Below are 14,765 nucleotides of genomic sequence, written 5' to 3' on the forward strand. Positions count from 1 at the left end.
GCGCCTCCATCCCCGCGCGGGCCACGCACCGGCCGCCTGGAGCGCTAGCCTGGCCAGGTCTGGCTTTGTCTGCGCCACGACGTGGACTTCGGGCCCCGCCGAGCTCAGGGGTCCCCGCGAGGGGAGCCCGACCCCAGATGCACTCCCGCGAGGTGAGGAGCAGCCGGAGCCTGTCGGGGCGCCCACACCCCCGTGCGCCCCAGCTGCCCCTCGGAGCGCCGGGGCACCGGCCTGGCGCGAGCGGAGCTGGGCGTTGGGGCGCCGCGTACCGGGCCGTGTGGACCCTCCGGTGCGCCGGGGAGCCCACCCCGCGGACGCACCTCTGGACCCGTGGAGAAGCTGCCCGCGCGGGCCGGCCCGGTGGGCTCCGTTTCTCACTCCGGCTTGCTGGTGAAGCGCCCCGAAGTCTTTCCCGAAAGCTTCCCCTAAATGCTTGAAAACTTTTGCGCCACCGCGAGCCTCTGCGGAGCGCCCTCCCGCCTGGCGCTGCCTCGGGTGCTGGGCAGCCTGGGTCCCCTCCGGCCTGCACTGCCGCGCCTGGCCCCTGCGCTGCCCCTCTGTAGTTGAGAGTGCTCTGGGGTCTGAGGCACTGCCTTGGGCCAGGCCGGCGCGGCCAGGCGGAGGGTGCAGGGCTGCAAGGCAAGGGGCTCAGTCTCCGTGGGCGACGCTGCAGACCCCGGCCCCCGAGCCATCTGGAGGCTGAGCGCCATCGTGTTTGAAGTGGTTGGGGGCTCTTTGTTCACCAGGCCTCTCTGGCTCGGGGCCTGGAGGTGGTTTACAGCTTTGATGCCTTTGAACCTATTCCCAGGTGACCTGGGCTCAATTAGGCCGGCCCTGAGCCGGGCTGTCAGGCGAGCAGTCGGATCAAGGCGGGCTGTGCCGGGCCTTTTTCTTAAAGTTGAACCCAAGGCCCGGAGCTCTTGGCCTCTTCCGCTTCTGGGGCACAGGGCTGGCTGTGGGGTGGGCCCGATGGGCTGTGAGCACCAGCGGCACAGGGCCTCTCTGGGGGACATTTTTCCCAAAGGTCCCTGAAGGAGGTAGTTGCGGCCCCCCTCCCGCAACTCCAGGCTCCATCCCTCTGCTCTGGGAAGGCCCATGGTTTATCCCACGCAGCAAACATGTTTCCTTGTCCCTTCTTTAAAATGTCCAAGCCCAAACTGAAAGAACAAAAGCGGGAGCAGCGGGCCGACAATCTTGTCTTCCTGTCTCGCTGGCTGGGGGCATTTTTTTCTGGGCCATACTGGACAGAGGGGGCCTGCTCCTCCCGCACTGCTCCTCCTCTGTCTGCTGGGCTTCGAGCTGGGGAGTTCCAGAACCCAGATGGTTCTGCAAGGCTTAAGTACAAGTGACATCTTTCTCTCTCCAGACGGAGACATTCACTAAGGAGCGGGACCTCCCCATAGCTGGCTCACGCCTTCCCTTTCTCTCTGTTTCTCCTGTGTGTTCTCCTTTGTCTGCCCCTCTCTGTCTGTCTGTATGTTTCTCTCTCTCCCACCTCCACCAGGCAGAGTGTGTAGCTCAGCTGGGAAGGAAAACCGCCCAGCCCAGAAGGCTGGTAGGTCCTGACTAACCCAGAACCCGGGCAGCCCTGAGGAGCTGAGCCCAGGGAACCCAGGCTGGGGGCTCCCCTTCGGCTGCAGGGATGGACACGGAGGACAGGGGCACCTGCTTCAGTGTTCTGGCTGAACTGGACCCTAAATGAAAAAGTAATCAATCTGGGAAATAATACTCTGGTGATGGATGGAGTTTGAATCGTTTCTTTCAAAATCAAGTCGTGGATAAGGCTAATAAAACTCACATATTAATAGCATGAGCCACAAAATATTTTTGTGTGTGAATATCCAGGGCTGGACCACCCAGACTCCCTCAGACTTGTAGGAAATATCTGCAGTGAGGGTTCGAGGAAGCAAATATAGTTCTCAGTATATTTATTCATTACTGAGTAGGAAAAGTCATGACAATGCTGCTTTTCATATATGTTTAAAAATGTGTTCTTTTTTTCCATGAGACTTTGTTTTCTAAAAAATGACCTGCTGTTCTCAAAGATTCCTCTATGGCCCGTTTTTCTGCTGGCCACAAGTGAGAGGGGCTCTGAGTTTTCACCGTGCACTTGATGGCAATTCTCTTGCTGTGGTCGAACGGGACGTTTCTGGCACCATCACCTCAGAATGGTCTTCAATACAGGGACTCGCTCAGACAGCTCCTGGGATTTATTGGGATAATAAAATATGTGCTTCGCAAACCTTCAGAGCCAGCGGAAGTTTATACATGCAAACGGCACTGCTGCTTGCCTGCGGATGCCCACACAGGTGCCTCCATCGTCCGGCCAGAGACCCCACCTCGGTTTGACCCCGTGACATTCTGTGTGGAGACAAACATCAGGTCTTTCTAAAGGCTCCGGTGCGCATCTCTCACAATTTGGTGCATTCCCGCTACTTGAATTTAGTGAATTTGCAAAGCTTGAGCAGAGGACAAAAGGCCACATTTGCGTGACGGAATCACTCCAACAGATGAATGCGTTGGTGATATTCACGGAGAGGTCGAGGGCACGTTCTTCTGCATTATTATTAGGAGCCGCCCTGTGCTGACACGGACTCCACGTCCACAAGCGCACTAGAAGAATTTTGGTGTCCTCATTTTATTTACTCTCTCTTGGAGATGACAGTGTATGTGGCCCATTATTCCTAGCAGCCCCAGATTCCAGAGATGGGCTCCTGAGAATTCTGTGACAAAGTTACAGCTCGTCTGGATAAATTGTAGGAGTCGTTGGCATCACTTTACTGAATGTTAGAAACATGTTGTAGGAGGAAAAAAACTGCTCTTGGACCGAACACCGTGGATTTGGTCTTTAGTAATGCTTTATGGCTCCTCACTGCCCCCTGCCACCTGGATTTCGGTCACCAAACAGCTTCCCTGGTGACGCAGCAGCTGGTAGGGTGGGGCATCTGAAAAATCATTATCTTCAGTCCTAAAACCCAGGGCTTAGGCATAAAGATGCTCTCAAAGCTCATAACAAAGTATAGCATAGTCCTGGTCATGATCCTCAAGCCCTTCTCTGGAAGTCACGTCCAAAGGCCAGTCATCTGCCTGACTTATAGCCGTAGCACCATTCGGAAAGAGCACACTTACACGGGCAAGGCTCCCCTTGAAGAAATCACCTGGACCAGGCGTGGTGGCACACACCTTGGGAGCCTGAGGCAGGAGCATCACTGCAAGTTCGAGGCCAGCCTGGGCTGCAGAGTAAGTCCAAGGCCAGGCTGAAGTGCAGAGTGAGACCCCGTCTTAGCACCCCCTCAAGAGAAAGAAACACTTGCCCTTGGAATGTAGAAGGACATGGGAAAACTGCGTGGTGAGTTCTGTCGCTGTGTGTCCACTGCAGCCACCACCACCATCCCAGCCTCCCTTCCATCCTTCTGCACCTTCGTCCTGAGTTACACAGATGGGAAGAGCAGTGTGACCACTCTCAGCACCCCCAGGCCTGGTCTGCAAGGTACTTCCTGGCCACGTAGAACGGAACTCAGGTGGGGATGTTTGCTTTCCCGGCAGCCCAGGCCCGGGCACCAGAGTCCAGGGGCATGGGAGAGCACAGCTTCCTGCAGAGAGGCTGGCAGGTGCATGGCTGGACAGCCAGCAGACACAGCAGCTCTTCCATCCTGGGTGGGTCTGGGAGCTCTGTCTTCCTGGTGCTAAAAGGTACGGGCCTCTGCTCCACGGTCAGGCTGGAGGTCCAGAGCCTGCTTACTCTCCACAAACGGTGCCCTTGTCTCTAACAAGTCACCTTCTGCAGAACTGGCCAGTGTGAGCTCTCCTCTCACGGAATCCTCATGCTCCCCGAGGTGCCTGCACCTGCACTGTGGCCTGCAGGGGGCGATGCTGGCACACCCCCGCCCCCCGCATAGCGCTGATTCTCCACATCACCAGCGGGGGCTTGCAGCAGGGGGTGAACAACGGCCTTCGCCACATGGTCATGAATACCTTTTAGAGTCAACCAGTTATTCTTCAAGAACCTCGCATGGTATTTTTTACTTGGAACGTACACTAAATTTCAATTCTAATAACAATGAAGAGATCAAGTCAGACATAAAGGAATGGGAGAAAGCATAGGGTGTAGGGAACTGGCATAGAAGCTAGCTTCCCTCAAGAAGTCTTAGGTTGTGGATTTGACTTGGAGTCATAGAAAGAGTTGACATCATTACAACAAAGCAGGTCAAAAGGAGAAAACAGAATCCTAAAACGTCAAAAGTGAGATCAAACCAACGTACCTAATTTTGTACCATATTAGTGACTCAGCCATGCAGCAGGAGTAATTATGGTAGCTCCAAAGCATGATCAGTTGTGTGTATGTTCCTAGTGAGATATGTCCCAAAGCAAAAAGAACGGAAAAAAAGACTTAAATGTTTCAATTTTCCTATTTCTGTTCATAAAATCGCCACTGTTCTTCTGATACTGTACTGTGAGCTCAAACAAGGATTACTTTCACATCTTTGAGAATCAAGATTTCCAACCTCAAAGAAAGGGGATACAAAGACAAAATGGAAGAAATTGTGAAATGTAATTCTAAAGTCATCGGCGTTATCAGCATGGGCCCAGGATGTATTTTTCCTTAAATGAGGTGTTCCTGGCCCTGATTCCTGAAAAGACCAAGGACTGTTGACCTGCCCTGTGGCAACGACATGCACTGTGCCAGCACCCGCCTCTGGTGATGCCGCACCCCATGGCGAGGACGGCTCCATGGCGACACGGCGCCCTTTGGCGATGATGCGCCCGAGGTGGTGATGTGCCCCATGGCGACGAACTCTCCTTCTGTGAACCCCAGAGCAGGTGGCTGACCTAAGGTCTCAAGCCCATGGCAGACAAGCCTGGAACTTATCAAGCCACCAGTGCCCACTGGTGGCCAGGTCAGAGGGACCACGAAAGACCCTGGCAGAGCGCCCACAGGCCAACTGGGCACGGTGGGCAGCCGCAGCAGAGCCTGCCATGGATGACAGTGTATCCAATGTGGTAAAATCCATGAGTTCACAATGTGAGTCAAATAACATCCTAACAGTCACTTTTGACTGCTGCTAGGAAATTGACTCATGATTCTGAGAACCGGCAAATAAAGGGAACAAGCCAAGCTCAGAGCCAGCCTTTTTTTTTAAATTTTATTTTACAGAGAAAAATAAAAACAATAACAAAATAACAAGAAAGACAAAAACAATACAGAATTTCAAAACAAGATGATAGGAAAGTAACAGTGGTTGTTATATTACCTATTGTTATCTTCAACGAAGTTGCTCAGATTACCAGATATAAGAATGAAAGCTTGATCAAACAATTAAAGAGAATAAAAAATAATTTAAAAAATGAGAAACTATACAGAGCTTCCCTAAACAAGATGGTAGGAATTCAGCAATGGCTGTTATATTGCAGATTGTTGTCTTCAGATTAATTGTTCAGATTACCAAATATAAGCATGGAAAATTGGTCAAAAAATTTAAGCATTAACTATTTCTTTCAATAAACCAATAGATATCAGCAGTATAATTATCCCAGCTATCCTTGTATATACATATATTTTTCCTCCTCTTTCTTTGTTTTTGTTTTTTTTTTTGTTTTGTTTTGTTTTTGGTTTTTTTTCTAGTACCGAGAATTGAACTCATGACCTTGCGCTTGCCAGGCAGGTGCTGTGCCACTGAACTAAATCCCCAGCCCCTTTCCTTTTATTTCTTCCTTTTTTCCTTTCCCTCATTCCAGTTGTTCCTTCCCTTTGAGCAATTTCTTTCCCTTTCACAATATTTATTGTACCTTTTGGGTTTTATTCATTCTTTCAAGTTCTTACACTAGGGAGACAATATGATATTTACACATGCAGGTCTGATTTCTTTCACTTATGAGTATGGTCTCTAGTTGCACCCATTTACCTATGAAAGCCTCAAGTTTACCTTTCTTCACAGCTGAGTAATACTCCATTGTATATAAATACCACATCTTTTTTATCCATTCCTCCACTGATGGGCATTTGGGTTGTTTCCAAGATTTAGCTATAACAAATTGCACTGTTACAAACATGGGAGCACATATTGCTGTGGTATTATGTTTTTAGTTTTTCTGGAAAAATATCCAGAAGGGGAAGAGCTGGGTTAAGTGGGACCTCTAATCCTTGTTTTTTGAGGAATCTCCACACTGATTTCCACAGTAGTTGCACCAGCGTACACTACTACCAGCAGTGGAGAAGGGTTCCTTTTCCCCCCACAGCCTCTCCAGCATTTGTTACTGGTTGATTTCTTGATGATAGCCGTTCTTTTTGGGGTGAGATGGAATCACAGTGTTGTTTTAATTTGCATTTTTCAAATGACCAATGATGTTGAACGTTTTTTTCATATATTTATTTGCCATTTGTATTCCTTTATTTGATAAGTATGTATTCATTGCAGATGCCCATTTTTGGATTGGGTCTTTGAATTTTGGGGGCTTGATTTTTAAAAATTATTTATATGTTCTAGATAGAAATCATTTATCGGCAGGACAGTTGGCTAAAATTTTTTCTCAATTCATGAATTTTCTTTTTTACCCTGTTGGTGATTTCTTTTGATGTGCAAAAACTTTTCAATAAGATGAAATCCCAGTAGTTGATTCTTTGAAGTATTTCCTGGGCAGTTTGTTTTTTGTTCATGAACTCTCTGCTTATCCTTACGTCTTCAAGATTTCTGCCTACTTTCTCTTCCAATAGATTTAGTGTTTCTGTTTTAATATTTAGAACTGTGATCCATTTTGACTTTAGTTAGTGCATGGTGATAGGCGTGGGTCTAGTTTTAGTCTTTGGCATGTGCAAAGCCAGATTGTCCAGCACTGTTTATTAAAGAGGCTATCTTTCTTCCAGTGAGCATGTTTAGTCTCTTTGTCAAAGATGAGGTGGCTGAGTGTGTTTGTAGCTGTGTCTGCATCTTCTAGTCTGTTCCATTGATCCTCAGGTCTGTTTTTTTGCCAGTACCATGCTGATTTTATCACAGCAGCTTTGTAGTATACTTTCAAGTCAGGGATTGTGATGCCTCCTGCCTTGCCTTTGCTGCCCAGGACTGCTTTTACTATTCAACGTCTCTTCCACGGATCCAGCCTTTCTTATCACAACCTGCCTCAACAGTGTAGGAGCTACTGAGAGAGCAGCCCCTGGCAGTGCTCAGAGGGTGCCCAGGTGGACAGGCTGGGTCACAATGGCACAGCTTTGCAGCGACCCCCTGGTTTCAGAAAGGCATTGCATGCTGCTGGGCCCTGCTACTCACCGTCCCAGGCCCACCTCCCTCCCTGTGCCTGCCCCAGCCCCGGAGGGAGGGCAGGCGCAATCTCCCAGCACTGGGTGCTGCCAGTGCCAGGAAATGCAGGGCGACTCTGGCAGGTTCCGTGGTCGCAGTCTGTGACCTCGCAGACCACACATCCTGTGCTTCCGCTCAGGCCTCGCATGGTCTCCTAGCAGCCTCTCCCTGCTCGGTGTCTGTCCGCACAGAGAGCCCATCTGGAACCCCACCTGCCCTCAGAGACCTCCGTGAGGCTGACTTCTTCTCATCCTTCAACTTTGTCTAGGATATCTATTGTCACTTAAAACCACCCCTCTAATTTAGTGGTTGAAACATCAACCATTTGATGTGCTCACAATTTTGTGGGCCAGTAGCCTGGACTTCACTCAGATGGTGGGTTTGGGGTTGGTTTTCTGTGTTTGGCAGCCCTGCTTGGTGTCACTGTGTGTGTGTGGTCATCTCCTGGTTCAGGGCTAAGCTGGCCTCAGCTGCAGCCTGGCCGTCAGTGGGCTGCTACCTTGCTGTCCTCGCAGGAGTTCAGGTCTCTAACCACAACCATGCACTGTGCCATGTCTCACATTTGCTAGTGCCCTCTGGACCAGTGTCAGCTCCAGGGCCTGGCCTGGATTCAAGAGCTCAGTGTTTGAAAGTTTATTGCGAATTGCATGTGTGTGTGTATGTGTGTGTGTGTGTGCGCGCGCGCACGCGCACATGCACGCGTGCCCTGGTTCTGAGGCCCACTGCCCCTGGGAGACTCCCTTTAGGATGGCTACCTCGGGACTCAGCCACCTCAGGACCCAGCCACAGTTCAGGGAGACCCAGTTTGAGGATTTGTCGATCTTTTCTGTGTCACTGGCCCCTGCTATACCCAATGTGTTCTGCCCCCACCAAACCTAACACTGAGACCTAAATCCCCTCTGTGACGGGAAGGGACGTGGGCCCTTTCAGGGAGGTGGTGAGCGTCCCGGGTGGAGGGACAGATGCTGGCTGTGTGGAAGAGCAAGCCCGGCCGCCCATCTCCACTCCTTCTCCACCTGAGCCTCCCTTGACATGCTCCCGCCCACGTGAGGTCACCTGCTGCTTGTGGAGCGGACTGCAGCCCGAGCCCCCTAGAGCCCTGCTGTGTGGACCTCCTTGCCCCAGCCACAAGCCAAATGAGCCTCTTCTCTGTACTTTGGGCAGCAGCAGGGCGTTTGTTCCGACAATGCAAAACAGACCAAGGCAGCTGCTGTCCCCAGAGAGGACACCTCCCACCTCCTGCCCTGAACGTCAGCTTGAGCCCTGGCCTGGGGTCCTGAGGTCCTGAAAGGGCAGGAGCCTGGGCGGGTTCTCACCACTGAGAATGTGGACATGCACACATTTGCCCATTTTCCACACAGGCCCTCCATTGTCCTTTGCTGCCGGGCATCCTCCCGCCTGAACCCTCTGTGGCTCCCATTCTCCGGGCAACTTTCTGGCCCTTTCCAGAACCTTCTGGCAGGTGTGGGGGAGCGGGGCTGGCACTGCAGCTTTCCTTATCAGTTTTCCTGCTTTGGGGCCAACTGAGCTCTGGGCAGCCCAGCTGTGGACTCGTGGCAGGCTCTGGCTTCTGTCCGGCCCTCCGCTGGGCCCAGTCCTCTTCCCAGATGTGTCTGTTGTCCACTCTCCCCTTCTGAGCTCTGGGCTTAGTTGTTGTTTCTTTTGCTGACTTTGAGAGGGGACGCAGACCAGACACTCCATCGTGTTTAATTGGAAGTTGCCTGGAATTATTCTGAAACGCTGAAATACAAGTTAGAAGCCACACGCTGGGGGGCTTGGGGTCCTCCCACGTTCCTCGGAGGCCCTCAGACTGGTGAGGTATAGGGCCAAGGTACCCGAGACCCCTCCTCTCCACCCGGCTGGGGCAGCGTTCACCGCGGGCCCCTGGGGTGGGGGACCCCGGCGGCCCGTAGGGAGCGGGGAAACACGAAGCAGGAACTCCCCTCACTGCTGCTCCTCGCCGGCGTTTGCCTGCTCGGTGGGGGGGACTCCCGCAGAGCCTGCTGCCGGCCGGAGCTCCTCAGTCTCCGAGGACTTCCCGGCGGCCCCTGCGCGGTCCGAGAGCGGCTGGGCTTCCTGCAGTTGGCTTTCATTGGTGAGCTAGGAAGACGTGACGTTGCCCCTACCAGACCCAGGCCGGGAAGGTCAGTCCCGATGGCTCCAGGAGACCTCGCTGCGCCTCCACGCAGTCTGATGGAGACACGCTCAGAGGGCCCGCGAAGGTCACAGTCCTGCCCTCGGTCCTGACCGGCGTACGAGCTGCCCACCTTCCCTCCCACCTCCCCCGCTGCCCCAGCCCCCGCGCATTCACCTCCTGCACACTCTGCAGCGGGGAGGGGACTCGGCTGGCTCCACCCCGTGCGCACAGTGGCCGCCCCACCTGGAGCGCAGCTTCTGAGCAGACGTGCGCTCAGCAGTGACGCACACGGAGCCTTTACTTAGTCACCACTTAGTCTGTGTCTACCAAGGGGCTGGGAGTGGGGTAGGAGGCACAAAACAGACCTCTGAACAGCACGGTGTGTGGAGGGCAGAGGAGGGGGGAGCAGGGAGAAGTGGGTGCAGGCTGCGAGAGACGCCCCCAAAGCGTGGCTGCATCGCCCGCACGGGAGGGGGAGGGGCACTCTGGCAAAGAAAGGTGCTGGGGCCCAACAGCGTCAGACAGGCGCTCATGTCCCTGCAGTAGGGGGCCCCGAGTCAGCGGTCAGCAGTCAGCGGTCAGCGGTCAGCGGTCAGCGGTCAGCGGTCGGCGGTCGGCGGTCGGCGGTCAGCCCCCTTTTGGTTGCTAGTGATAGAAATACAACCCAAAGCTGAGGACCGGAAAAAGGAGCTTATTCATTAGCTTGCTCCATGGGAAGCTCGGGCTTGGGCTGGCCTCGTCTGAGCTGGAGCCGGGACTTCCAGGGTGTGACCGCCCTGTCTCCGCGCACCCTCACCTCCGCGTCGCTCTGTGCAGGCCCCTCCTCGTGCTCCGAATGAGCGGCGTGGCCCTCCAGGCCCGGTTCTGGGAGACCGGTCCTTCCCATCTCGCTCCAGCACAGAAGCCCAGCAGGGGCCCCGCTGGCTGACTTCAGCGGTGGGTCCAGGGGACCAGAAGGCAGGCTGGCGCCCTGGGTGGGGAGGGCCCTGGATGGCAGGGTGTGGGGGTACAAGCAACCTGGAGGACAGGGGCTGGGCTCCCGAGGGAGTGCAATCAGTTTCGAGCTTGGGTTCCTTCTGCAGGCCGTGGGATCCCGAGGAGGGTTCTGGGGAGGAAGCGGAGGCCACGTTTGACTTTGAGGGTGAGGAGGATCACGGCAGCCAGCCGGAGGCTGTGTGTGCGCACACGGGAGTAGGCAGGGAGGAGAGCGTGTGCGCACGTGCGTGGGGTGGGAAGGAGAGCACTGTGCACGCGTGTGTGTGCACGTGTGTCCGCGTGTGCACACGTGTGTGCATGTGTGTGCATGCCCATACCGAGGAGCTGACAGTTGAAGGGAGGAACTCAAGACTTGACTCCTCCTGTTGTGTCATGAATGCCCCATTGCTACGCCTGAGCTAAGGAGGAGGGCACTTCCACCCGTCGGGCACAGCAGCGGTTTTCGCTTAGTTACACGTACGGGCTAGGAACAGGTAGACATGCAGGAGAAACATAAAGGGAAAAGTTCACAGGACCCGCCACGGCACCAGGCTGTGAAGAGGAGCAGGAAAGAACAGGGGGGCAGGGCAGGGCAGGAGTTGGTGCTGTCCCTGTCACTGCCAGAGGTAACCCATGTTAGCCCCTGCCTCATCCAGGGACTCAGTTTCCCCTGTGAAATCAAGGTGGGGTGAATGGTCCCTGCTTCCCTCCTCAGGCTGATCCCTGCATGGCGGGACACTCCGCATGTGGGTCTCTTCACTCTGACTGTGTGGGGCACACGCCTGACCCTCAGAGAGCCCCTGCCCCACATGGCTGGCCCGTAAGCCGCCTCGAGGAGGTCACGGGAATTTGTCCTCCCCAGTACTTCAAACTTACAAATTGCAGTCTTTCTTCCCAGCACACTTCTGAGCTTTAGCAGATCTACATTAAAACTGTATACACAACTTTGAATCCATGAGTTGAAAATTCAAGGTGACAAGTCCTCGGCATGTATCTGAATAAAGACACAAGTTTGACCTAACATGTTAAAAGCAATAAACGTGGATCACACATGTGTGTTAACCTCTGATTGTATCTCAAGTATAAAAACACATCAAAGATATCTGTCAGGGAACCTTCTGAGGGCATGGAAGATTTCTCCATTATGGAGGTCATGCAGTGACTAGCAAAGAGGTAGAGAGAGAGAAAGAGAAAGAGAGAAGGAGAGAGAAAAAGAGACAGAGAGTCAGATCCTGGCTGAAAGAAGTGTGGGCATACTCACATGTAACATTTGTATGTGGATTCATGTGTAAGTGTGCATCTATGTGTATGTGTGATCGTGTATTTATGTGTGCATGTCTGTGTATGCATGTGTTTATGTATGTTTATGCACATGTGTTTGTGTAAGCACATAGGGTGATACATTGCATTTCTTCCTTTCATTTCTTTCTGGTGCTAAGGCAGGACCCAGGGCCTCCTGCAGGCTAAGCATGCCCTACACCACTGAGCTGCACTCTCAGCCCAGGCTATGCATTTTGTTAGAATTTTATTTCACTTGACACTGGTTCTGCGCTTCATTTTATTATCTTCTGCAGGGACGAGGGAACAGCAGCAGCCCGGGATGCCCAGCTTTCTCACCCCACCGACTGCCTTTGGGCGTTGGATTTGCTGTGGTCAGAAGCCCTGGGGACAGCTCCTGCCGGCTCGCACCAGGCTTCCTCTGCTGCGTTCTTTCCTCTTCTGCCTGGGTGAGTCTTCCCTCTTCCTCTTTGAAAAGCCCCTCTCACCTGCCTCTGGGAGATGCTCTCTGACCTCTGAGAATGGAGTGAAACCGCCTTGTGTATTTCTTTGATATTTTCCCCTGGAAGAAATGTCATGAGTGCTGGCTCCAGAAGACAGTCACCCTTACTTCTTGCGGACACGCAGGGCTGATTCCCATGTGGTGTGTATTCTGTCTCTGGACTGCGGACTGCCCCAGCCTCAGTCTACTCTGCACCCCATGGCCAGCCTGGTCCAGCAGCTTAGCATGTCCACCCTAAGTGTGGCCGAGAGATGTGAAGATATTGCTAGAGGTTTGGAATAGTAAGGAAGAAAATGTTTGCACTGCTTGTTTTTCTACAAAATTATTATGGAGGGAATCTGGAATCTTACTGCTTCTTCTTCTAAGGTGATTCCACTTGTAATATTTTGCCATATAACCAGTAATAGTGCAAGTATTGGGAATCTTCAAGTAACTAGATTTTTTTCTTTGGGCTCAGATTTAGGGGAAGTGGTCAATTCCAGGGAGAGGAAGGAAGAGCAGAAGGTGAAGGAGAAGGTGATGGAGAGGGAACTGATATCTAGTTTTAAAAACCAGCCTTGTATTTGCTGTAGGTGAGGGGGGAATTAACTCAGTTTCCCCAAGAATTGCATCTTCCTCTCACTTTCCTGGTCTTGACTTTGAGACCCGCAGCCAGCAAGTGTCTGGACTCCATGCACTCCATCAGGAATGCGGATCCCTCTGACATATGGGATGGAGAACTGACTCTCATATCACTGTTTAAAAATTTTTTTTGTGGTACTGGGGATTTTAACAAAGGGCCTTCCCGATAAGCTGCATACCCCACATTTTAAAAACAATTATTAGCTTTTATTTTAAGACAGGGTCTTAGTAAGTCACTAAGTTGGCCAGGCTGGGCTCAGACTTGCAAGTCTCCTGCCTCAGCCTGTTAGAGAGTTGGGATCTACCATTTTTTCCAAGATAGAGATACATGCAATAAAATTTACCCATTTTAAGATTTTATACATTTTGACAAATGTGGAACCATTGCCACCATCAAGAAATTCCCATTGCTTCAGAAAGTTCTCTTGAGCCCCTTGGCAGCCTGTCACCTCCTCTCCTGGCCTGGCAATCACTGACCTCCTTTCTGTCCCTGTCTTACCTTTTCCAGAATGTCACGCAGGATGTAGCCTTTTATGTCCCCTTGTCATTTAGAAAAATGTTCCTGAGACTCGTATTCATAGCTTGCTCCATTCTATTACCCAGCATTCTATTATAGATCCCTGCCATTTGGCATCCAGTCATTGGCTGATGGACATTTGGTTACTTGCAGTTTAAAGTATGGTAAGCTGGTACCGAGATGAGACCCTTGATGAGCTGGTATCTAGAGGACCCAAAGCCTCTTGCACTCATAGATGGGGCTTTATGGAGGTGGCTAGATCTAGCGTATGATACTGGATCAGGTATGTGTGATACTAAGTTAGTCAACTGATTGGTTTAGCCATCAGTTGGGTGTGAATATGGGAAGGCCCACCCTCTGTGTGGGTGGCACCACCTACAAGGCTTGTAGGTTGGATGGAATAAAAGGAAAAGGGAGGCTCACTTCACTGCTGGTTGCTTGCTGCTTCCTGCCTGCCCTGCCATGAACTATTTCTCCCCTGCTATGGATTGTTTCTCTCCTGCCATGCTGCCCTGTCTCGGAGTTGGCTGATGACAGACTGAAACCTCTATGAACTCTGAGCTAAAAATGAACTTTTTCTCCTTTAACTTTGGGTGTTGGGTATTTTTTCTCAACAAGAGAAGTAACTAAGACAGAGTGATTTTGGTCTTTGTGTAGACACACAGTTCTCCTCTTTTAGTATTTTTTGACAAACTTTTTTTCTCTCATCTTTCTAGGAATGGGACGGCGGAGCCCTATGAAAATGTGTGCAAGACTCTCTGAGACCCTGGAGAACTATTTTCCAGAATGGGTAAACCGTTAGGCTTTCCCACAGAAAGCCTGGCTTAGACAGCTCTAAGGAACAAACAATTCCCCAGGCAGCAAACACCAAAAGTTGGGACCCAAGTGGAGGATTTGGAGTCTTTGCATTCTGCTGGTGAGAATGTAAAATGAAGGTGCCCCCCATACATGTCAGTTCAGCAGTTCCTGCAAGTTAAATTTCTCCTGCCTAGCACTGGAATAATCCAGATTCTGAGTATTTGTGTTTTGCATTTGGAAAGACCTTTAGAATTCTTTCCTTGGGGTAGGATGCCCATATGACCCAGGAGTCCTACTTGTGATAATTACACAAAAGAATTGAAAAGCAGTGTTGAAAAAAACATGCACATGAATATTTATTGTGCATAGTCACCGTGTGCAAAAATAACCCAAATGCTCACGAGTGCAGGAATGGATACACAAAATATGCTACAGCCTGTGGTGGAATATTACTTAGCCACCAAAAGGAACGAGGCACAGACACGCTGACAAGGATGAGCCTTGAAAACCATAGGTTCGTGAAAGAAGCCAGAAACCACAGCCACCTGCTCTATGGCTCCATCTATGTGAAAAATCCAGAACAGGCCCATCTGGAGGGACCGGAAGCAGATCAGCGGCTCCAGGGGCCGCTGGTGTGCACTACCT

The 14,765-nt window shown here is 51.7% G+C and overlaps 1 long non-coding RNA gene across 1 annotated transcript; it reads left to right on the forward strand.

Annotated features, from left to right (window-relative positions):
• Nucleotides 1-70: 70 nt before the first annotated feature.
• Nucleotides 71-14,076, forward strand: LOC106147312. Its single transcript, XR_001232154.1, has 3 exons — nt 71-152; nt 11,979-12,131; nt 14,039-14,076. It is a non-coding gene; the product is annotated as an uncharacterized LOC106147312 (long non-coding RNA).
• Nucleotides 14,077-14,765: the final 689 nt, after the last annotated feature.

The sequence above is a fragment of the Chinchilla lanigera genome, unplaced genomic scaffold (assembly GCF_000276665.1).
Source record: "Chinchilla lanigera isolate Chin_1 unplaced genomic scaffold, ChiLan1.0 scaffold00141, whole genome shotgun sequence".
Taxonomy (NCBI): domain Eukaryota; kingdom Metazoa; phylum Chordata; class Mammalia; order Rodentia; family Chinchillidae; genus Chinchilla; species Chinchilla lanigera.